The sequence below is a fragment of the Spea bombifrons genome, chromosome 3 (assembly GCF_027358695.1).
Source record: "Spea bombifrons isolate aSpeBom1 chromosome 3, aSpeBom1.2.pri, whole genome shotgun sequence".
Classification (NCBI taxonomy): Eukaryota; Metazoa; Chordata; class Amphibia; order Anura; family Pelobatidae; genus Spea; species Spea bombifrons.
In genome coordinates, this window is record NC_071089.1 from 111873768 (window position 1) to 111900169 (window position 26402).

Here is a 26402-nt window from a genome sequence, read left to right on the forward strand (position 1 = left end):
CAAAGAGCTGGTCTGACTGAACAATTATGGACTGGTCTGGGGAGCAATTACCCCCTGGACCAGCTCACCCCCGGTCAGACCATGGAGGAAGAGGGAAGCTGCATAATTTAACCCAGAAAAGGATTGATTAAGGAGGACATTTTACAGACTAGTCATTGGATTCTATGATATTTGTATTCATATTAGCATTATACATACCAGACTCCGAGCCAAACATGTATTGCTTCCTTATTGCTAAGAGGGTTTGTACCGGGTTAGCCGCTGAGAAAACAGGAGAGAAGTATAGTTAAAGTGATACCATTTATTGACTAACTGAGAGTTTAATTGCGAGCTTTCAAGACCAAGTTGCATTAATGCCTGAGGAAGGGACCTAACAACTTGGTCTCGTGGTCTCGAAAGCTCGCAATTGGTATCATTTTAACTATACTTTTCTCCTCCTTCCTTATTGCTGGGATAGAAATTTTTCCTGTTTCACCTGTTTGGCAAGCAGTTTCCCTTTGTAACATCTATGTAAGCTTGGATGTTGTAAACCATGTATAAGTGATTATACGACTGCGACCATATCCATCCTGCTGTCATCAGACTCATAAGGACTTTGTAGAGCAACTACTGTTTGAGGGCAGAGAGGCTTCAAGCAGAACTTTTAATAGCTTCCCTCTTGACTAATTGAAGGCATATTTAGGGAAATAGCAATGTGGCACTAAGTTATTTATTTATTTAATTAAAAGCCCCTAACCACGGGTAACTATGGGTCCAGGTCACATTTCTCAATGGGTAAAGATGTAGCAAGGAGCACAAGACTCATCTGTGTAGTCTTGATGAAAAGCAGGGCTATTCAATAAGAAAATTCCATGTGTTTATAGGGAAAGCACATGCGATACAGAAAAGATATTCAACATAAGTAACCTGCTACAAAACGGGATCAGTGATCTGCCGATAATACTGGAGCCCTTAGAAGGACAGTTGGCAGTCCTGAGACCCAGGAAACCTGCCTCTGCTTCTTCTTGTTGAACCTTCTCGAGGATTTGCTTACTAGATGTTTTGCTTGTATTTGTTTTTACCCGTTTCTGTGTTCTTGGCTTTTCTAGACATTATAAACCGGCTTATTTTGCTTCTTTTTTTATTATTATGAGTAAAGTCATTTGTCACTTTTAGTCCTGCAGGCAAAAGCTCTTTCCTTTATAAGTAGTCAATCCAGGGTGTATTGTACAGGGGCAGTTTGTCTGCTTGCTAATATGTTGTTAATGTTTTTAACACATCTGGTTTTCTTCAAAGTCAGTGGCGTGTTAATTTGTAATCCAAAAGTTGATTGTTAGCTCTTCTGGCAAGTAGCGTGAGTTAAATAATTCATGCCCTACTACATTAGCGGTTATACCTCAGAACATTAGCGTATACAGTGCAATTGTTTGAACAATCTATTGGACGGACTCTATCTCTTGGCTAATACGAGATGCGTTCTCCTGTCTGCCAGCCGCTGGCGGAGAGACTCGCCATCAGTCTGTTAGCTGTCCCCAGCATTCCACCATTAATATGTGAACACACAACAAGCACTTAGCAGAGGTCTGCTGAACCAGGTCAACAGAAGTTCAGTCTCCGGCTAAGTCTGCCTATTATAATTCACTCAAAAGTCTGATTTATTACCGGAGTTTTCAAGTCCTGTAATTGATGGGACATCTTAAACACAATCATAGCAGACCTGTCAAAGTATTTTTACAGTAATCATTAGAGAACAGATAAAACAGCCCATCTGTCTGTAAATTGGCCATATTATTGTTATTTGTGCTGTCAGACTAATAATAATGGTAAAAATAATAATAATAATATAAATAACAATAATATATTGTTATTATTATTATTGTTATAATTAATAATACGTATTATTATTGTTGTTATTAATATTAAATTATCAATATTAATAATGTAAAATGTTACATAAGCTTTCAAGACCTTATTCGTTCTGCAATGGTGTTACTAATCATTTTAAATATACATGTTGCACTAATGGACTAATGGATACAAAAGGATACACTTGATCCAATATTTCAATGTCTGAGATGTGTATTTTTTGCTACTGTGTTGATCAGAAAAATCTACCCAGCACATGCAAGCAATTACACATATATCCGTTATTCATTTGGGAATGGGTATGGCTTTGATGTCTATCCCCTGAGCTTCTATTAAATCATGACACTTGGTCCGCTCGTTCCAATTAGGCAGGTGCATAGGGAAGATGGTCTTTCCGTAGGGTCAGGCTGTAGAGATGGTGTGTGAGCATATTTCACAGTCCCCGTGGATTCTATACATTTGTGGCAGTGTCTTTTGTTCTAAGAGAGTCCATGAGAGTCCATCCTTGGCATCTAAATAACATAGGACAGCAATGGCGAACCCATGGCACGAGTGCCACCACGGGCACGTGAAGCCTTCAGTTGTGGCTGGCCTTTGGGGCGTGCAAGCTGTGCGGCCACACAGGGCGCCAAAGCAGCAGGGGTGCCAGGCGGCTGTCCCATCACCAAGGCAAGGGCCGAGGTTTCAGCTGCCCTGACTGCAGTGGTAGGAGCGTAAGGCCTCTGTCTCGGTCGCAGTGCCGAGTGACATGCAGAGTGACATCATAGCCAGGCGTTCAGCAGTGAAGCAGCGCCCCCCAGCAGAGCAGTGAGACCCCTAACTCCCACCACAGGACTTCATCAGGGTAAGTAAACTACAAAGGGGAGGATGGGGTAGATAGCAAGAAGGGTGGGTTGATAGTGAGAAGGGGCGGCTAGATCGTGAGAAGGGGGAGATGGGGTAGATAGTGAGAAGGGGAGAGTTTAGTAATGTAAAGTTCTCATGTAGAAGAGTTGGCAGACTATGCAGGACAGGTACTGTGAATTGTTAGGCTCCATTTATTTTTGTTATATACTAATATCATTTCAGTGCAGATGCTAATGTTATTTAATAAAATCCTTTTCACAAATAGACCCTCTTTTCATGTGTTTTTCTTCTTGGGCAGATAGATGGGCCAAATAGTCATTATCTGCTGACACATTCTATGTTTCTATAATTAAAAAACAAACACAATTTATATGGGCGAATTGCTGCACACTCTTGCGTATATTAATTTTGTGCCGAAAAAACTTTGTCTCCATGTTTTTGGCACTTTGAGGTCTGCAACCTGGCTTCATGCAGAAAATTGGGCACTCGGGCCCAAAAACATTCGCCATCACTGACATAGGAGATCATTCTTCACTTTGGGGAGGACTAACCTGGTGGCTGCTTTACTAAGTTCTTCCATTTATAGACAAACAGGAGCGACTCAGGTTCTAGTAATAAATCCAAGCAGCTGTCGTAACAATAAAACATACCTTATTTATATCACAGCCAACCTGACTCGCCCTAGATAAACACCTAACGCCTTTTGGTCATGTTAATTTTCGCATTCTGCCCCCTGCAGTATGGATGATGTATAAATGGGTAATTGGTTCCCTTTCCCAAGTTTATACAACCCCACGCACTACAGGGCACAGCACTTTACATATGTAATATGTGAAGATGATATGTGTCCTGGAAAACATACCCGATGTGGTCACCCTATTCCTAGCGTGTGCTACTTTGTCTCTGATTTATTGCCACTGTCTTCTGAGTTGAAATTTGGATATTGCGGCTGAGCCTGATGGTGTCACTACTAGGTAGGTGCTCACTAGCCTGGATATTCACAGTTCTTTTTGAAGGCACCTTCCACTTAGTTAGCTCTGCCCTACTAATGCGATTGCCCGGTTCAGCATCATTAGTATGGGCGGATGCCAGGAATCCAGAACCCCGCCACTAAGGGATAAGTGAATGTGCGAGCCCCAAAGCTTCTGCACGCACTCGTATCGCGCAGCCCATGTTTGTCATGCACCCTGCTGTGCTGCCTCCCAGGAAGACGTTTACTTAAAAGAAAGGTATCAGTAAGACAAATACCAACACTCGTAAGACAAATGATATGATCTTTACTCAGCTTTCAACCAAAACAAGCAAATAAATGCATAAATATACTCTGACGCTCTGTGGAACGCGTTACAGATGTTACGGATGTTAGAATTTAACTCAAGAGGGAATCTGGTTAATCCAAAATGAAATGTGTGTCATGAATGACATTATAGTTAAAATACCCCTATATATATATAGAGAGAGAGAGAGAGAGAGAGAAAGAGTAACATCATGTAATATAAGATGTAGTTGTGGGCCAAGCAGAATATGGTCATATATTGTGATTAAATCTCCAATTTTTTTTTTATCTTGGAAAGGTGTTTTTAAGTAGCCTTCATGAAAACTATACTTTTGGGACTTTGTAACATGTTTGGTGTGAGTGCGCTGTTCCGTTTAGACTGTATATAACTATTTGGTCTTCAGCAGCACTCCCTTATAATAAATGCTAGTTTTGGTGAGTGTAGGGGTATACCAAGAGTATTTCGCACCTGGGGGATCCTGTATGTGGCGCTCCCCATTTAAAATGTAAAGACACCCACAAAAAAAATAATGTTGGCTAGAATGTTTATTTCACAAATTTGTAAACTGTATATCAACTGGAAAATACTAGAAAATACTAGAAAAAATCTGAACAAATAAATTATGAACTTAATAAATTAAATAAGTTTAAATAAATAACATTTACTGAACAGATATGGTACAGCATAACCCCCATCACTATATACTGAGCCAGACATTGATAGTGGTACAGCATAACGCCCATCACTATATACTAAGTCAAACATTAACGTGGTAGGCCTCTGCCTCAAAACAACCTTCCTGTGCCACCTCTGCCCCTTCAGCAGCCTGCTTGTGCCACTGTTAGCAGTCTGTCTGTACCACCTCTGCCCCATTAACAGCCTGCCTGTGGTACCTCTGCACAGCGTTTCATCGCACAGTGTGTGAGCTCCACGGCACTAAGCTGCGGACCCGCGTTAGGTGGCCGTCGGGCTGCAAAGACATCCGCTCGGCTGGCTCTCAGCTCACAGGGCAGCCCCCTGATAAGTGGCACCAGAGGCTGACCCCCCCCCTTAGGTATGCTACTGGGTGAGTGCTTTCCTTTTAGACTTAATATATATATAATATCCTTCCAACCTAAAATTAATGTTGAAATATGATATAGAAATCAAAATAGCAATTGAATGGTCCTACATGCTCCAAGCTCAGTTCTGTACTATGATTATCATACAGCGCTTTACAGTAGACAATCTGGACATAGTAAGTAGAGCATCTCATTGACTTTACAATCTAGAAACAGTCTTTGGTAAGACCTTGGGGTCTCTTGTGTGCCAATTATATTAAGTGTCGAGGCGATCCTATTTCACAGCTCTTCCTCAGGACTAGAGGAGTAAACATTCTGACATTTCTTTCTTGGCCAATTAGTCAGTAGGGAGCCGTGACCACCATCACTCTCCATGGTCTTTGGTTCCACCATCTCTTTACGTATATTCCATTGTCTTTCAGCCCTTTGTGAGTTGTCACTTGTCAGAAGCTAAATGGTTAGATTTTCTCTATGAAATCATCGTGGCTGTCATGTTACATTACATATGCACTAATCTGAGTAGGTGATCGGGACATCATGTAGCTCTGTGGCAATGTCCCACTGTGATGAGATGAGAAGCCCTGTCACCCTCGTTGTGCATGTTACATGGTGACAAGAGTGCTTTCTTTGTAGCCTGTCGTGAGACCTACATGAATGACTAGCAAAATCAAGTTGGCTCGACCGTTAATTGGGCTAAAATACCCTTCAATTAGTGCACATCAAAAAATACACAGCCTGAAGCTTATAAATAGGTATCTGAGACCAGATTAAGAACCTAGACATGTCACAAACACACATACATACAGACATACACATACATACATAAACACACAAAACAAATAGTTCAGTGTAGGTAACACAGTATAATTATTAGGAACAGGATAGACATCGTGGCAATACGTGGCATAATACCATATTTATATCTCTATCTATAGCCAGCTGAATGAGAGAGAATTCCCTCTCATGGGGTAAAAATTCCATATGTGCTAAAAATTAAAGCATAAACAATGGAAGCCACCTAATAGTGAACAAATCAGACCACCAACGTTCTTGGCAATACTGTGTTCCTGACGGAGCCGGACACTTAGTCAGAGATAAAGTGGGGGGCTACTACATATATGCATACAGTGACTTACTCTGGCCTAAGATGAGTGCAAGTCCAGGGGGCAGCAGACCACCTGCCACTAAGCCAGGGGAGTAGATTGATGGCCGGTTACAGCCTAAGTTGAATGCTTTAGAGGTCGTTATGTGACCGGGGGGAACACGGAGTCATAGTGCCTGGATATGACGTCATATCTGGAAGCTCTGCAGTGAGGATAGTGTCCGCAGAGGGGCGGCTGAGGGTGCTGCCCTGGATCAGGTCTGGTGCCTCACCCATGATATAAAAAACAAAAGCTGTCTGCGCTTCTTACCCTAATAAAGTTGGCAACAAATATATAAACATAATATAAATGAGAGGTTTTGGTTATATGAATTGGCCAAAGCATAATTAAGCTCACCCGCCACATCAAGGCACACTCTCAATAGGGTGAGAACCTACTCTCACCTCCTACATAGTGGGCACACAAAGCAGTTTATACTGCTACCAAAACCTTATTAATGTGTTGGGGGAGGTGCAATTAAACCTCCTCCCTATTAACCCCTGGACAGCAAGCTGCAACCAGACTAATGAGGAGCCAACAACCTCAAATATGTGCAAACAGGGAAAAGAAAAAATGTCGGTGCGCTAAGCTAGCGCACCGACATTTTTTCTTTTCCCTGTTTGCACATATTTGAGGTTGTTGGCTCCTCATTAGTCTGGTTGCAGCTTGCTGTCCAGGGGTTAATAGGGAGGAGGTTTAATTGCACCTCCCCCAACACATTAATAAGGTTTTGGTAGCAGTATAAACTGCTTTGTGTGCCCACTAGTGATGGGAAGTTCGGATCATTAAAGTGAATCGGATCATTTCGATTCGTTCACTGAAATGATCCGATTCATGATCCGGATCTTCGGATCACTCAGTGTGTCTGCACGGAGTTACTGTTTTCCAGTAACTCCGTGCAGGCACACTAACGATTAGCCCCGCCCCTTTCATTATGAATCCTCCCCCCTGCCTCCAGTGATGTCAATGAAGGCAGAGAGTCGTTCAAAGATTCGGATCTTACAGGGATCCGAATCTTACAGTGATCCGGATCACTGTAAGATCCGGATCATTGTAAGATCCGGATCATTGTAAGATCCGGATCATTGTAAGATCCGGATCTTTGAACGACTCTCTGCCTTCATTGGCATTGTAATCATTCAGAGAATGTCACCATACTGTTATAAATAATACATTCATAATCACTGCCCCAGGATTTACATTCCCCTTTACCTGCAACTGCACCTTAAGCTAACTTTATTAAATTAATTAAATTAACCCTCACCATTAAATTAACCCTAAACACCCCATCAACCATGACTGCCCTAAAATTAACCCTTAACACCCCATCAACCATGACTGCCCCTAAAATTAACCCTTAACACCCTATTAACCATAACTGCCTCCAAATTAACCCTAAACACCCCATTAAGCATAACTGCCCCTAAATTAACCCTAAACACCCCGTTAAGCATCACTGCCCCCAAATTAACCCTAAACACCCCATTAAGCATAACTGCCCCCAAATTAACCCTAAACACCCCATTAAGCATAACTGCCCCCAAATTAACCCTAAACACCCCATTAAGCATAACTGCCCCCAAATAAACACTAAAGACCCCATTAAGCATAACTGCCCCCAAATTAACACTAAAGACCCCTTTAAGCATAACTGCCCCCAAATTAACACTTAAGACCCCATTAAGCATAACTGCCCCCAAATTAACCCTAAACACCTCATTAAGCATAACTGCCCCCCAATTAACCCTAAACACCTCATTAAGCATAAATGCCCCTAAATTAACACTAAAAACCCCATTAAGCATAACTGCCCCCAAATTAACCCTAAACACCTCATTAAGCATAACTGCCCCTAAATTAACACTAAAGACCCATTAAGCATAACTGCCCCCAAATTAACCCTAAACACCTCATTAAGCATAACTGCCCCTAAATTAACACTAAAGACCCCATTAAGCATAACTGCCCCTAAATTATCCTTAAACACCCCATTAAGCATAACTGCCCCCAAATTAACACTAAAGACCCCATCAACCATACCAATTTATTAGGTAATTTATCTGGAGTACATGCAATTAATTTAGGGGCAGTTATGGTTAATGGAGTATTTAGGGTTAATTTCAGGGGCCGTTGTGGTTAATGGGGTCTTTAGGGTTAATTTCAGGGGCCGTTATGGTTAATGGGATCTTTACGGTTAATTTCAGGGGCAGTTATGGTTGATGGGGTATAAGGGTTAATTTTATGCTGATGATTGAGGGTTAATTTAATTAATTTAATAAAGTTAACTGTAGGTGCAGTTATAGGTAAATGGGGGCAAACTCAGGGGAATCTAAATCCTGGGGGCAGTGTGAACATTATTAATGTATTTATTTATTAATGTATTTATTTATAAAAGTATGGTATCAGTAATATTCTCTGAATGATTCGAATCTCTGTAAGATTCGGATCCTTGTAAGATCCGGATCCCTGTAAGATTCGAATCATTCGACTCTTCGGTTCATTCGACTCTTCGGTTCATTCGACTCTTCGGTTCATTCGACTCTTCGGTTCATTCGACTCTTCGGTTCATTCGACTCTTCGGTTCATTCGACTCTTCGGTTCATTCGACTCTTTGAACGACTCTCTGACTCTATGAGTCATCGTTCCTGTGAGAATTAATGAGCTGTAATCTGACCCCAGAGTGCTCTGCAGATGACTCACAGCTCTAGGATCAGGTTACAGCTGCATGATGATTCACAGACTGAACCGCTACAAACGAATCGTTCAGTCTAGTGAACCGACTCATCCGGATCACTAAAAAGAACCGGATCAAATGAACGATTCGTTCATGATCCGGACATCACTAGTGCCCACTATGTAGGAGGTGAGAGTAGGTTCTCACCCTATTGAGAGTGTGCCTTGACGTGGCGGGTGAGCTTAATTATGCTTTGGCCAATTCATATAACCAAAACCTCTCATTTATATTATGTTTATATATTTGTTGCCAACTTTATTAGGGTAAGAAGCGCAGACAGCTTTTGTTTTTTGTATACATTGTACAGCCAATACACTGTTTCTTGCTGCATGCTTACACCTGTTTGGTAGGCCTCGTATTACACATTTATATTATTTGAGCCTGTGACTAGCTTAGCGCACCGACATTTTTTCTTTTCCCTGTTTGCCTCACCCATGATGAATACGCCGCTCTATACAAGAAATTGAAACGCGAAGGTATTTTTCAACAGCAACAATTTCTAAGGTAATTTCATTTGTTTGCGAAATGTGAGCTAAAAAAAGAAGCCATATAATGTGGCACCTCTTCTGGGAAAATATATGAATTTTTTGGTCCCAAAAAAAATTAACTGCCACATCCCCAGTCACCCATTTGACAAAATGGGATATGCTTTCTGGCTAGGGTTTGGTAACTATAATGACGCACCTCATACTATATTTAGTTCAGCTCTGACAGCACTTCTGATCTTGACATCCAGTTGCGAAGTCATTTTGTCAGTGTTACTTACTGGATGTTACCCCTGTGTCAGCTGAGTGTTAACATGCCTAAATATAGTAGATTGCGAGGCCACTTAATACAAGATCAATTGCTCGGTGTTCTAGTCAATGGTACAAGCATTATCTAATCTTCTAAGAATGCCACCCGGTCACCATCCATCCCATTGTACATCGTTGCGGAATACGACAGCACTATACAAGTCAATAAATAATAATATTTATTTTCTCTTGTGAAGATTCTACCCAGATTATGGGAAAAACTTCTATTTCCATACCTGACAACAAGGAGTTGTCCACATATAATAACCAAGGTCACTGGCTGAGCGATATGTCAAGCACCTGAAGTTTACAGAGAGCCATCTTAAATCCTGATTGGTCATAGTTGGGTCAAATCACAATTTCTGACTCTTTCCATTTGTCTCAGATTTAGCCCCCCTAGGCTCAGGTTCAGGTTGGCACCGGGTTTACAAACACTTGAGGTTTAGACATTGCTGGGGTTTAGCCGTTGCCTTATTCCAATATACATTCAAGGTTCTTTATGAACATCACAGGTGACCACAGTGGTTTTTGACACCATAATTATCCCACCCCGGTTCCATGCATCTTTACAATGGATTACTGGAAAAAAAACATACATAGAAGGGCAACTGGTTGGTTTATTGCTTCTAGAAATTAAGGTTTAATTATTGATTAAATGATTTTTAGTACAATGTGGGATAAGCATTCAATGAGTTCATCAGGTATACGTATTACCTTCTTTTCAAAAGTTCCGGAGTCAAGTAATCTGACTTCACTGCATGATTCAAAGACCATGAAGATGTAGAAGAGGCCGTCCCGTGCTCAGGAAGGTGAAAGGCTTCTAGTGTGCGGCGGGGAGCCCCGAGATATTGTTACATTTAGACATTTCATGCAGAGATCCCATTATTTCTTGTCAGTAAGGAAGGAAGTTATGGATATTGACTTCATGTTGAGTACAATATAATATAACACATGATAGTGATTTTTAGTCCTAGTAGGAAGTAGCTAGATTAGGTGGAGTACATTATACTTTTCCGCAAAACTACCCAGTTTTATTGTCCATAATTTACACTGATTTACATTTTCTCTTATTAGTAGAAATTAGCAGTCCTTCTGTCCTGAATGTCCTGAATCGTATGATGAAATTCCATGGCTTCTTGGTTCTATTGGATTCTTGTTCGTTCATTAAACATAGAATTAATGGCAGATAAAACACTTTTGGCCCATCTAGTCACTGTATTCTAGTCTATAAAAATCTCAAGCCTTGTTTAGTCTTTGGTCTTGTTATACATTCTGGAGCCATATATCCCAATCCCATTACATCTAAACCTCTGACCCTCTAGCTTTCAATTATGACTTTTGGTATCTAACATTTCTCCTCCTTTTAAGTAAGCTTGCCTCCTGTACTTTGTTAAATCCCGTTAAGTATTTAAATGTTTCTATCACATCTCCCCTCTCTCTTCGTTCCTCCCATCCAGACATATTAAGCTCCTTTAGACTTTCCTGATCATTTTTATCCTGCAAACCATTCACTATTTGTATCGCCCTCCCTTGAACTCTCTCCAAAATGTCAATATCTTCCACTCTAGGTGACCTCTGACCAGAGATCTGTAGAATGGCAGAACCTCCTCTCCATGCGGGGAGAAGCGCCAGTTCTCCAGGCGAAACTCAAACCCTCTGGGTCACGGGGGCCTGACACACCCCATTCCCTGCCTATTTCCCCCTTAAACACCCACTGGCATCAACAGGACCATCTGGGACATCAACTGGACCTTCACCAGGAAGTCCTGGCCGCATCCTCCAAGCGGAGGCTCCGGGTAGCCGGAACTTAAAGGCTCCTCTCTCTTCCTGCAACGAATGCTTCTCGCTATACAGCCCAGCATCCTGCTCGCTTTTTGTGCTACTTTCTACTTGTGCTAGACAACAAAACAATACAGGCCTTAATGCTGGGTTTATGTATGTTACTCTGTTACCATAGGTTCAAAACGAATAATAATTATGAATAATTAACCCCTTAAGGACAATGGGCGGTCCCTAATCCCATTGAAAACAATGCATTTTGAGCCCGTACATGTACTGGCTTTGTCATTAAGGGGTTAAATCATTTAAATAAATGATGTATTTATTTATTTATTGCTTTCGGATCCAATTATATTATTTAGATACTCATGTGACATTTTTCATATAGTTGATCTTTCTGCCACCAACATCAGCCACCAACATCAGCCACCAACATCAGCCACCAACATCAGCCACCTACATCAGCCACCTACATCAGCCACCTACATCAGCCACAGTAGCCGTGGCCGAGTGGTTAAGGCGATGGACTTGAAATCCATTGGGGTCTCCCCGCGCAGGTTCGAATCCTGCCGGCTACGGTTTGCAATTTTTTTAACATAAGAAAATTTTGCTGAGAGGATGGTAGATAAGTGGAAATGATTATCAGCAGAAGTGGTAGAGGCTAATATAGTGAAGGAATTTAAACGTGCGCAGGTAGGCATATGGCTCCTGGATCTAAGATAAGATCAAGCACAGATTGAGTTTGAAGTCTTTACATCGGGAAAAATGAGCAGATTTAGGAGGGCCTAGCAGTTCTTGATATTATCCATATTAAGTCTTACATTACACATTACATAATAGACATTGAATTTATTCACATATAATACATTATATATAATATATTACAAAAATATTCCATCACTTTAGCTACTGTTTAATTTGGTTTGTGAGGCAATAGTAGTATGTCTGTTAACAACAGAAATCAATACCAATATTAGCCTTTCTGAGCCCAGGGATGTACATTTAACCGCAGAAACAGGCTTGGATTGCATTAGTTAATACCCATTCATTTACTAGAACCATGGAATTTCATGGTAGATAAAAACCATTCAACTCATCTAGTTTGCCTGTTTTTTCCTGATGTAGAGACTCTGATCTTAATCAGGATTTGGTCTTATCTTACATCTAGGATAGTTTTATGCCTATCCCATGCATGTTTAAACTCACTCACTGTATTAACCTCTACCACTTCTGATGGGAGGCTGTTCCATTTATCCACAACCTCCCTCCCAGCACTTGTGATGCCTTGAGCTTCGGTATTCCTTGCTTTCGCAGGATTTGCCGTGGAAGGGGTGAAATGACTAGGTTTCCAAGGTAACTCCTGCATGAACAACTTTTCACTTTTTGTCCCGATAACCGGCAACGACTTCAGATGAAGTCCCCAAAATAAAAGAAATTACAGAATAGTGAAGAATGGGTATTGAAGAGCCTCTAAACACCCAGATTTTAACATACCTATAAATATAGCGCTGCGGAATATGATGGCGCTATATAAAATAATAAATAATAATAAAAAAGAAATATGCCATTAGCATTATCCCATCGAAATTACTTTGGGCAGAATCCAGTCGATGACCTGACTTCCTCTAATAAAGTTAAATACAGATTTCCTGAGGATGTTACCTTCTGCCTAATGATGTTATAGGAGTGTTATTTTGTTACATGTTATTCTGCATAAATCTAATTAAAAAAAAATAAGAAAACAATGCACATTGTGATATTGTACACAGTTCCCCCAATGTAATCATTTAATTTCATTTTGGCACCTCATTTAGTGACGCATCATTTCTTGAGAATTTTATTGTGGATCTCATGCTTTTGCTAATTCGGTTAAGTCTTCCGATGATGTAATTCGTTCTACAATCATCCGTTAAAAGATAATTGTAGGCGGAAAATACCATGACTGGAGATAACAGTTTAACAGCCCGCCATCCAGAGGCTTTTAAATTGGGAATTGAATGATGATGTTCATATATATATATAAGATCTGGGATGAGTGGACATTGTTTGAGGAGTCATGGAGGGGTTCTTGATCAGCAGGACCAAAGACTGATGTGCTAGGAAAGGGCGTTTCAGATTGGGGCAGCAAGCAAGGCAACTTTCAGACGTGTCAGTGCACCGTATCGGTCAGTGGCAGTCCTGCTGGTTTTTGGTCTTGGTCCCATGTTCGGTTTCAGCCCCTAGGTTAATAACTAGGAGGGCTGTCCACATACTTTTGGCCACATAGTGTATATATTACATAAACAAGATTTAGAACATATATGAAAATGGCGACGTACGGAGAATGCAACGACACGGACTCCAGGTACCGCGGTGTGTATGATTTATTGCAGCAGACATGATCATTTTGTCCCATTTATCACGCAGCAAAACAAAAAACCAGGCACATTTCCTAACAAAGCCTTCTCATGGGTCAGTAAATCACGCTTAAACCTTTCCAGGAGATGTTCGGGATTTCCCAGGAATCTAACAATCTGGATTAAAACGTTTTTGATGTTGAAAATTCATTGCCTTTCATTTATTTACCGACTTTGTACCGGTACCTGCTTTGCGTACAGATCTGTAATAAAGTATGAGCCACATGCAGTTAATTTTGCTGGAGCCGACCTTTTACACAGAATGTGCCATAAATAAGCTATTTGGGGCAGTTTAAACACACATTTACACAAGCCATTATTTTTCAGACATTAATCCGGTTTAGTAATATTTGTGCTTATTGCTTGATTCTGATTGGACAAGGTCACACTTGGCTGTTTTCCTTGCACGAATATCCATGGCCATGCATCTCCTTGATATAAATCAATACATTAACGAGACATGCAAAGAAGACAAAAGAAAGTAGACCTGGAATCGGTCGGAGGAGAAGATAGGGAGACATTAGGAAAGCGTCTAAGATAGCGTGAAGACGGCATGCTGTGTCCTCTAATGCAGGTTTAACATTAAAAAGACATATTGATAATTAGAAATCCCTTTTGCAATTATGTTACAGCTAGAAATGTGCTTTCCACGAGAATACCTAGGTGACCCCAAACTTTTGAACAGTAGTGTACCTGGGACAACAGAGTGAATTGTCCCACAAAAACGGGTACTGTTGGGAGGTATGTAAACACGTGAGCCCCATTCGGTTGTGATGTCATATTATTCATTTTGTCTCTCTTCACATTCGTTGTGAGCTCATATGCAGCTCGCCATCCCCAAGCAACCTTTCAGTAAGTGAGCGGTGAGATACAGAGCGGCAGAAGGTCTTCCGGTGCCTTTCCCTGTAAACGCATTGTTTGCTTCCTACAGAAATGCATCACCTTTTACATTAACCCCTTAAGGACAATGGGCGGTCCCTAAACCCATTGAAAACAATGTATTTTGAGCCCGTACATGTACGGGCTTTGTCATTAAGGGGTTAAGTTCTTATCCAGCTGTAGTTGTCTTCAGTAACTAATGCCCAAAATGTTTGATCCGATCGTTTCAAGGAATGGAGAAAGCGTCCTGATGGACTAGGAGTGAACCCAGGCGTTGACGTAAAAGACATTTCTCATGCGTGTTATGCTTTATCAGCCGCAGCTTCCCCTCTTAAGTAATTGCCATGCCTGAAAATCCTGCTGACATTAAGGTCCGGCTGAGCTCTCTGCTGATTACATTCTAGCTCGAGGATATGACACAGTAACCCTTTCAATACGGGGGTCTCACACATGTACAACAATAATAACCACAGACTGGGCCCGTATAATAAAAATAATAACTTATAGTATTAATTCAATGGGAGATCTTTCCTGACATTGATGGACTGCTTTGAGCTTGTTCCTGGGCTAAATGTAGCCAGCCGTCCCTCCTTCAGTGTACAGGGCCGGACTAGTGACCACAGAGTGGCCCTGGCACTTTAAGGCCAGTGGCCACCTGATGACGCTACCTTTCTATGGTCATGTAGCATGCAGTCGGGCAGATAGGGTGAATATAGAGCGCTGTTGGCCAGCGCCCCACCGGGTATTTTTTAGGCCCACTGTGCCAGCTGACCAGTCTGAACCTGTTAATGTAGGTTTCTCAAAGCAATTTTCCTGTGAAAGCTGAATATGAAGCAATGCTTGATCTAAGATACAGCTTTTTACCCTAGGGGTACTTTACACTTTGGATACGAGACACATGAGCCATGCTTTGGATGGAGCTAATTTTAGCCACGTTTTCCTCGTTTTAAAAAAGACAAAGCAGACATTATCAACAAATATTCACTTAAACATAAGAATCTTAAGAATTCCAGCCTCAGTGGAAACACAGAAGTATGTCAAACAGTATAAACAAAGGTGATACAAGGACAAGGTGAAATGTTCAGAACGAGCGTGGATAGTAGCGTTGGCTCCATCACTCATCTTAATACAGATACGAATGTAAACTCAAGCTTAAGTATACGATGACAGCTCCTACCAGAAATGGCATGGGTTACAGGCTTTGTTCCAAACCGCCCCTGGTCTTAAAAGCAGCAACGTGAGAACCGTTCTTTTGTTTTGAGCAAACGTTTAATACAGCGATTATATCCAGTCTGCCAAATACTTCAATGATTTAAAGGCTCAGACCTTAATCAGTCGTTGGTCTCATCTTGAGGAGCCATATGCCTATCCCATGCATGTTTAAATCCCTTACTGTGTGAATTCCCTTACTGAAGGAAAACTTCATCAAAACGTATGAAAAGTGAGCCTCCGATGGTCTTGGTTTAAGTACTTGACGCGTTTCGCAAAATAACTTTTTTTTTTTTTTTTAAATACCGGTAATGCCCATGCATTCTATCTTCTCAAATAAAAATTCTTTAGTGTTAGCTGTCAGATTAGTGATAGATGGACATAAGTAAAAAATGGAAACAATATTGCCAAAATACCTAGTATTACCGGTATATAATTATATATTTGTGTAATTTGTTGCTCAATAAGCAGTTGGTTGAGAAGTTTTACTTTTTTTAACTTTTTTACTGGTTTTATTCTGCACTTGTAGCAAGCATATTTTAACATGCTTAACTTTAAATAAATAAAAAAGAAGATATATAATAAATGGAAAAGCTTCGTAAATATCTCTTATAAATATTTAATTAAAAAAAAAAAGAAGGAATTTTTCATTGGTTTTATGTTTTGTTTTTGTTTTCTTTTTTTACTGTCCCAGTGAAAGATAAAAAAACTAGCCACATCAAAAAAGTACGTTAAGAGCAGGGCCGGACTGGCAATGTCAGGGTGGCCCTGGCACTTTAAGGCCAGGGGCCACCTGATGACATAAATCCGACCGATGGCAGGATTTGCCATGTGTCTAACATGCTAAGCCTAAGCAAGAATATGTCACTGAATACATTTTTCATTTTATTTATTATTTTGTGTTTTTTTGTTTTTTTTTTTCTCAGTCTGTAAGCACCATGACATGGGTTTTACTTAGCGTTTGAATTGGGAAAAGTGATTTCTTATTTTTTTCAAAATAATTTTTAATAAATAACACTAAATAAAAACTACAGTAGGATTCCAAGCCCGTTCCTGATATCCCAGAAAGTATCCAATACATGATTATTATTTTTTTTCACTAGTGATTTCTAATTAATACTTTTTGATTTAATTAGATTTTCACGCTTCACCGTAGGTCTTTTAATTCTGCTTTAGCAATTTGGCCCAGAAATGTAATCAGGCTTCTGAAGCCTTTGTGATGTGCCAGTGAAGGGTGTAATGATCCTGCTATAAAGTGTTTGGTCGTATCACAGAATCTTCATTTACCGTTAACAGAACTTTTGTATTTTAGGTGTGTGTGTGGTCTATACCCCCGTCCCGGGTAGTCATTGTGGTCTACACCGTATCCTCTATCGTTGCTTCCCTTTTAATAATTAATTGTGTTGTATAGCAGTAATTGTTAGCTGAACATATTCTGGGTTAGTAAAAGAAAATCATGATTGATCTTTTATGATTTAAAACTTAGAAATAAAATACTCAGTTAAGTGTAAAAGATGCTAAAATAACATTTATGACTTTTTATACTGATCAGAGGAGATTGCAGTAGAAAATGTGAAAAAAGATGAAAAGATAGAAATGTATGAGTGGTAGTAGGTTAGGGGGACCCCTGATGGTTCCTTTAAATGTGGTTGCATGGAAATAAAGCATGCTGCAGGGCTGCATTAATATCATGGCTCCCCACCGTCCCTGGTTAAAGGGTTAAAGTGTATGGATAGAAGTGAATGTTGGGCCAGTGTACCCCAAAGCATGAATACGAGGAGGTGTACAGACTCATGTAAAAATTGGGGTCTACAGCTCATTTTAGGGTAAAACAGAATATATTTGGCGCATAGATCTTACTTCTCAGATCACTCACAGGAGGCTCATTCTGTACTGCGCTACCATATTGTCTCATCTTTATAAAAAGAGCGGCTGGGGGTGCAGAAACAGACCAAGCCTATGGTAACCCTACTAGCCACCAAGAACAAAGGAGGCTAGGTGAGTAGATCCAACAGCAGCGTTTATATTGGGGTTTACAGGGTTAACAAACTCCTAATATTCTACAGTAAATCATACATAATTCTCATTGAATTAGGACGCATTCCATGTACAATCTCAAGATCTAAATTGAGTTACGGAGCTGAGTTACGGACAGGCTGGGGAATGGATCTTCATTAGAATCTGATCACAATCATCGGGATGTATTTTCTATAGAGAAGGGATGTGCGCAGTGTACCCCGACATCTGAATGTTATAAAGGGTTAATGACGCATTGGCACCCTAACCATACATGGACATTTTTTTTTTAGTAAATGGAACGCTATGATCTGTATATGTTACTGTGAAAGACCGAAATTGGTGAATGTCGACTTTCACCGGTGAATGTCAACACATACCAAATACGTTGGTGAAAGATCGAATATTTCATTTCATGATATGATATTCGGACACTCACCGGTGAATGTCGACAATCACAGATATGCTCTGGTGGAGGTCGAAAAGAGTACATTCGGACCCTCACCGGTGTATGTCGGAGACAAATAGGCGACTGGCTGTCTCCCGCTGCTGTCAGTCCGTATGCCAAATCCTTTGCTCTGCTGTCAGTCCGTATGCAACTCCCGCCAAATCCTTTGCTCTGCTGTCATTCCGTATGCCAAATCGTTTGTTCTGCTGTCAGTCCGTATGCAACTCCCGCCAAATCGTTTGTTCTGCTGTCAGTCCGTATGCCAAATCCTTTGTTCTGCTGTCAGTCCGTATGCAACGTTTGATGGTGCGAGTAACGTTTTCTACATTTTTTACGACACCCTTATTTATAATCAATGGATACCGCAGTGAATCGTGATCTTTTTCTTGAAAAGTTAAATGCATTAATTGCGGAAAAACGAGAAGACAATTGTTTTTATTTTTCTCAAGAAAAGTACTCTAAAATACTTTCTGAAGTGGTTTCTGCTAAAACTAAGTGCAATACACCTTTGGATTACAGACGATTAAAACGTTTTGATGTTTTAAAAATTAATGATGAAGAGAAGTTAATTGTACCATTAAAACAAGGAGACACGAATATCCAGTATTATGTTACCAATGAGGAATTGTTCAGTATACTATATGAAACTCACACCAGAATAGGCCACGGAGGAAGAACACGTATGCTGAAAGAATTGCAAGTTAAATACAAAAATATTACGTATGAAGTTGTCATGTTGTATTTAAATTTATGCAAACAGTGTCAAATGAAACACAGTGCACCTAAGAAAGGTATTGTTGTGAAACCAATGGTCAGTTCTGAGTTAAACTCAAGATGTCAAGTTGATCTGATAGATCTAATTCAGTAATCAAGTCACAACATTCACATAGTCGCTTGGTGTATGTCCAGTAATCCAGTATGTCCAGTATGTCCAGTATGTCCAGTATGTCCAGTATGTCCAGTAATCAAGTCACAACATTCACATAGTCGCTTGGTGTATGTCCAAAATAATTGCTAAATACCCTTATTTCTTACTTACACCGGCCAATGTCGACATTCACCAAGTACTAATGGTGAATGTCGGAGATTTCTATTTTCTTCTCCGTATTTCAGCGGCGATAAAATATCACAAGGGTGATAATAAAAGGATTCAATTATGTGATTAGAAACTTATTTATTGCAACAACTGAAACAATTATGACATTTTGAATTACACAGAAGTCCCTTGCTTTTGCAACTACATTAACTTATTTATTGCAACAACTGAAACTATTATGACATCTTGAATTACACAGAAGTCCCTTGCTTTTGCAACTACATTAACTTATTTATTGCAACAACTGAAACTATTATGACATTTTGAATTACACAGAAGTCCCTTGCTTTTGCAACTGCATTTATTTGTGGAACACTTCCTTTTGCAATGACAGCGTGTATAGCCTTGCCCGCCGCTTCTCGAATTAGCTGCAGCTGCTTCTCTCAGCGAAATTTCTTGAGCCGAAATCTCATTTATGGAAAGTAACTTTTCTTTACAAATTACGAACTGGTTACGTGTGTAAAGCTGCTTGAGGGTACCATTTTTATTTGCCAGTTTATAGAAGTCGGAGTCTTCTATCCCAACAACAACCGCTAACACATTTCGGCTATCTGTACGACCACGGTCGACATCAGGCACTTGTATTCGTACACTATCGCCAATTTGAGCAGGAGGAAATTGTTTTTGTGAGGTGCGTAACATTTTGTTTGCTTGCAGTACAAGATTCTCTTTCGCGGCCGCTCTTTTTCTTGAAATTAACTCGTGTTTTCCAGTTAGAGCTTGATGTGGAAACGTAGTAGAATGCAGGTCCTCTTCAATATTTTTCCTTGAAATATGGTTTTCCGAAAGACCACCGCACAAATTTTTTTCAGAAGTATCAACAGTTTCTTCATGCTGTTTTTCGGTTTCACAAGTATTGGCAATTTCTTTGAGTTGTTCTTCGGTTTCAATATTTGCGATTAGTTCGCTAGGCAAAAAAGACGATGCTATGCCTCTTTTAGCCTTAACGCCAAACATGGCTTCATAAGGACTTTGGCGTATTCCTTCGTGGTATGTAGTGTTCTTGGCAAATTGTACAAAGGGTAAACCATCTGACCATTTATTTGTATCGTTATCGTTCATCCATGCGGATAGCATATTCTGTATATCTTGATTGGCCCTTTCAACTGAGCCTTGTGTTTGACTGTGACGAGGCTTTCCATGGACTATCTTAACATCTTTCCACATAGCGCATAGTTCGGATATGACTTGATTACTGAATTCTCTACCATTATCTGATTGCAATATTGCTGGAGCACCAAATGTTAAAAATATTGAAAGAACGTGATGCGCTACTTCTTCAGCTCTCTTAGTTTTCAAAGGTCGTAGCTGGACAAACTTAGTTAAATGATCTTGGTAAACCATTATGAATTTATATTCGCCATCGCTGTTTGACTGTAGATCTATCAGATCAACTTGACATCTTGAGTTTAACTCAGAACTGACCATTGGTTTCACAACAATACCTTTCTTAGGTGCACTGTGTTTCATTTGACACTGTTTGCATAAATTTAAATACAACATGACAACTTCATACGTAATATTTTTGTATTTAACTTGCAATTCTTTCAGCATACGTGTTCTTCCTCCGTGGCCTATTCTGGTGTGAGTTTCATATAGTATACTGAACAATTCCTCATTGGTAACATAATACTGGATATTCGTGTCTCCTTGTTTTAATGGTACAATTAACTTCTCTTCATCATTAATTTTTAAAACATCAAAACGTTTTAATCGTCTGTAATCCAAAGGTGTATTGCACTTAGTTTTAGCAGAAACCACTTCAGAAAGTATTTTAGAGTACTTTTCTTGAGAAAAATAAAAACAATTGTCTTCTCGTTTTTCCGCAATTAATGCATTTAACTTTTCAAGAAAAAGATCACGATTCACTGCGGTATCCATTGATTATAAATAAGGGTGTCGTAAAAAATGTAGAAAACGTTACTCGCACCATCAAACGTTGCATACGGACTGACAGCAGAACAAAGGATTTGGCATACGGACTGACAGCAGAACAAACGATTTGGCGGGAGTTGCATACGGACTGACAGCAGAACAAACGATTTGGCATACGGAATGACAGCAGAGCAAAGGATTTGGCGGGAGTTGCATACGGACTGACAGCAGAGCAAAGGATTTGGCATACGGACTGACAGCAGCGGGAGACAGCCAGTCGCCTATTTGTCTCCGACATACACCGGTGAGGGTCCGAATGTACTCTTTTCGACCTCCACCAGAGCATATCTGTGATTGTCGACATTCACCGGTGAGTGTCCGAATATCATATCATGAAATGAAATATTCGATCTTTCACCAACGTATTTGGTATGTGTTGACATTCACCGGTGAAAGTCGACATTCACCAATTTCGGTCTTTCACAGTAACATATACACAAAGAGCAGATCTAGAATACAGTCTGCAGGGACACTTTAATGGTTGCCATGACAATTGCTCCATATGAGAACATATCAGCTATGGTGTAACAATGAATCCGTCTTTCTGCCGAAGCAACCAATGGAGTGGACCATTTAGCAGTCAAAATTCTATTGGTTGCTATGGCGATAGGACCACTTTTGCTTTTCATACTTAACCCCATTAGGGGTTGCGCTTATGTAGATTTGCAGCGGCATACTAGTGACAACATGCAAAATAAATAGATTGTCTACTAAACACAGGAAGACAAATATTAAAAGTAAATATTTTCTAACCAATATTTTGATTTTCGTAACTGATGCAGAATCAGAGGGTAGATTTTTTGGTCTTTTATATTAAAACAGTCTTCTATGTTTTCCACGAGTCTTCTCTGTAGAACGTATGGATTGTAAGCTGGTATGAGCAGGGCCCTTGTTACCTATTTTTTTGTATATCTGAACTGTTTATGTTATGCAGTACTTGTTTACCCATTGTACAGCGCTGCAGAATATGATGGCGCTATATAAAATCTTTATTAATAAGACACATTGTACAGCGCTGTGGAATATGAGGGTGCTATATAAAATCAATATTAATTACACACATCATACAGCGCTGTAGAATATGAGGGTGCTATATAAAATCAATATTAATAACACACATTATACAGCGCTGCAGAATATGATGGCGCTATATAAAATCTTTATTAATAAGACACATTGTACAGCGCTGTGGAATATGAGGGTGCTATATAAAATCAATATTAATTACACACATCATACAGCGCTGTAGAATATGAGGGTGCTATATAAAATCAATATTAATAACACACATTATACAGCGCTGCAGAATATGATGGCGCTATATAAAATCTATATTAATAAGACACATTGTACAGCGCTGTGGAATATGAGGGTGCTATATAAAATCAATATTAATTACACACATCGTACAGCGCTGCAGAATATGATGGCGCTATATAAAATCTATATTAATAAGACACATTGTACAGCGCTGTGGAATATGAGGGTGCTATATAAAATCAATATTAATTACACACATCGTACAGCGCTGTAGAATATGAGGGTGCTATATAAAATCAATATTAATAACACACATTGTACAGCGCTGTAGAATATGATGGCGCTATATAAAATCAATATTAATAACACATTGTACAGCGCTGTGGAATATGAGGGTGCTATATAAAATCAATATTAATAACACACATTGTACAGCGCTGCATAATATGATGGCGCTATATATAATCAATATTAATAACACACATTGTACAGCGCTGCATAATATGATGGCGCTATATAAAATCAATATTAATTACACACATCGTACAGCGCTGCTATAAATTAATAATAAAAATAATAACAGCTTGTGCTCTGATGTTTGGGGATACAAAGAGGTTTTCTGTGCAATCTTTATTTTACAGCCTAGGTGTATAATCTGCTGGCTCCCCATATACCCAGTACATACGGTGGGGAGACTGGGAAACGTTTGGTGAAAATATGTGCAAACAACAGTGGGTGGGGCCACAGCTAAACCACACCCACTGCCTCCAAAGAGCCGCTAAAAATGCCATATTATCCCAGAAACTCGTATGTTTTCTGCTGGAACTAAAACAATAAAAACACACATCGGAAATAAAAAAACTAGGTAAAGGGTCATATTTTGACTCCGTGGACCTATATCTATTAGTGCCAGTAAACAATAGCTAATCAAAATGGTGCAAAATGTTTTCTTTTTAGCGATATACATTTCTCGGAATCCTTTAAGTTTGGAATTTAGCCGCACTTCCTGTCCAGCTAGACGTATTGTTGTCTTCGAAGGAAATTCAATATCTTTTAACATGTCAGCTGTTAGGAGTGTGTTTTTTGTTTCATTTTTCATTTAATCAAAACACGAGATGAAAGGTGTTATGTTACATAGTCTGGATATAATCCATATGTTCGGGTACAGCTGATTCCAGAAACAACCGGAGCGCTGTCCGTACCCTTAAGGAAAACACAAATACAGGATGTGCCATGAGCATTTTGGAAGTCAAGTACCGCCACAAATATTTACATATGAAAAAACATAATTAAATATAAAAAATAGCATTTTGAAATAGTTATTCTAATTATTACGGGCGAAGTACTCATGAAGCAGACTTGGCCCTTTTTGACGCCACCACTTTTTAAGTAACTTTGAGAATTTTTCTGCGCCGTATTATATACCTAACAAATCATGGCTCACCTGCCCACTATTTTGTCAGATTTAAAGTGGATCTATCACTAAATAAGTCTATGTAACCGTGTTTACAGTCAGTGTTTACTTCTGCTGGGAGGCTGTTCCACTTGCATATGAAAACCCTCTTTATGTGTATAACATGGTTCACATGATTGTTCCGCCCCTTTAAGTTGCCACTACTTTATTGTAAACCTGCTCATTGTATAATTATCATGTAGTCCTGGGAAAACCTCCGTTGCTGTACCCCATACATACATTTTATGCAATTGAACAAGCAATACATGCCACCATCTGGCAGCCATTTTTTTCTCACACAACACTATCTGGCAGCTCCTCACCTTTCACCACATTACACTCCCCAGCACAGCCTTGGATTGGAGTGGAGCACCAATCATAGTGCACCTTGCTTTTAGCCCCGCCCAGCATGACCAAAAATTCCCATGGTGACAAGGCTTTTATATGTAAACAGATTGGCCTAGTCACATCCCTTTATAAATTATACCCACATCCGCCGTTCCTAGCCCAGCCCTTGCTTATTGTTATAGTTCTTATATGGATAAGGATCTTCCATTCTTCTGCCATTTTCTGTATATCTCCCACACATGGAAATTAACACGTTTTTAAATACCATGGATAATTTCAGTGGTCACATTTCATTAGAAACATGGAAAGAAGGCAACGCGCAGAGTAAGGCGTTCCTGCGTAGGAGCCTAAGATAACTGCATTCCTAAAATATCTTCATCTCATCATAAACAATCATTTTTTTTCCGCCCCAGGCAAACCATTTTCTTCACTGTCGAGTCTATTCCTGTTCAATTACTCCCGGTTACACGGAAAAAACAGAGAGGGTCGGTATAATATAAAAAACATAGAAATAATTAGCTTTGAACATGAAATCCATGTTAAACGGGGGGGGGGTGAAAAAGCTTAATGTATTATTTATTTTAAACACCTTATCAATCACCTCATTATATGAACCGACACAGATCGACGGTAATATATATATCTTTTTATTATTTAAAACACCTTTTTATAGGGTCGGCCATTTAAATTTAGGAACTAGAAGGTCTGGACATACAATAGGACATTTCTTTTAAGAATGCTGGGCAGGCGTAGAAAAAAATGTTTTAAGAAAACTACCTAATGTTTGCTGGGTATTTATTTCTTTTAAAGGCCTTAAATAGTTATAAATAGGTCAAACATTGTAATAAAATATCTCAGTAAAGCACTACACGTAGCCACAAATCTTATTTCTAATATTTATGCTCCCTGGTTTTCCTTGCCATTGGATCAGGCTTGGTTTTCTTGGGCCTGATTTCCTCCAAGTAAGTGGCCCCCAAGGACAGCTAACATTTTTTTTTTAATTCTCAATCAGGTAATTACAGGCCTGTGAGCTTGACATCTGTGGTGGGGAAACTATTTGAAAGCTTATTCAGGGAGTGAGGACTAAACTGCAAACCTTCAAGAGGTACCCAACCGGTTACAGGAAACCATTATTGAAAGAATATTTTATATCGTAAGTGATCCCACCAAGCTGTAGAGTCACTCAGTATTTAGCAACCGGGGGGGGGGGTCTTTAGGAACTGTCTTGCCTTCTCCTTCATGTCCCACCTTCCCACTGACCCCAATAATTGTCAAACTGAAACTTGTCCATTTCCTCTTAGCCTTGTGGCCTCAACATTGCTCATGGTGGACATTTTCTGGAGTCTGCGGTGGACCTTCTATGGACCTTCATAAACCTTTCCACAAACACTGTCCTTCTAAGGACACCAGACCTATCCCTGATTGGTTTCTCTTAAAACATCGGGATGTTTGTTCATTATTATGATTGGATTATCTCCCAATTATTTAAGAATCGCTGATAATAGAAGAAAGAACATTTTTGTGAGTTTTGAAGGTATCATGGAGGAACATGGTGGCTACACATATTCTAATTACATATATGTGGAGCTTGCGACTGGAAATCAGCAACAATATTTGGACATCGGTAATACTTAATACCACAAATATCCTATTACGTAGGCTGATATAAATTGTAACATGTCCTCTATTATTTCATGTTCTCTCCTGCACACAGGTTTCTATGGTGACAATTGGATGCTACAACCTGATTGGTTACAGCCTAATCCGTATGGGACTCCCGCTTTGGTAGGGAAGCCCCATACGAATTAATTTTTTTTGGTTTCCCATGCTTCATGATTAATTTAAGGGATAAGTGGTATTTTTGTTATTTAATACCCACTGTAT

At 39.7% G+C, this 26402-nt stretch overlaps 1 non-coding gene across 1 annotated transcript; it reads left to right on the top strand.

Moving 5' to 3' along the window:
• Positions 1-11974: 11974 nt before the first annotated feature.
• Positions 11975-12056, top strand: TRNAS-UGA (transfer RNA serine (anticodon UGA)). Its single transcript has one exon. It is a non-coding gene; the product is annotated as a tRNA-Ser (tRNA).
• Positions 12057-26402: the final 14346 nt, after the last annotated feature.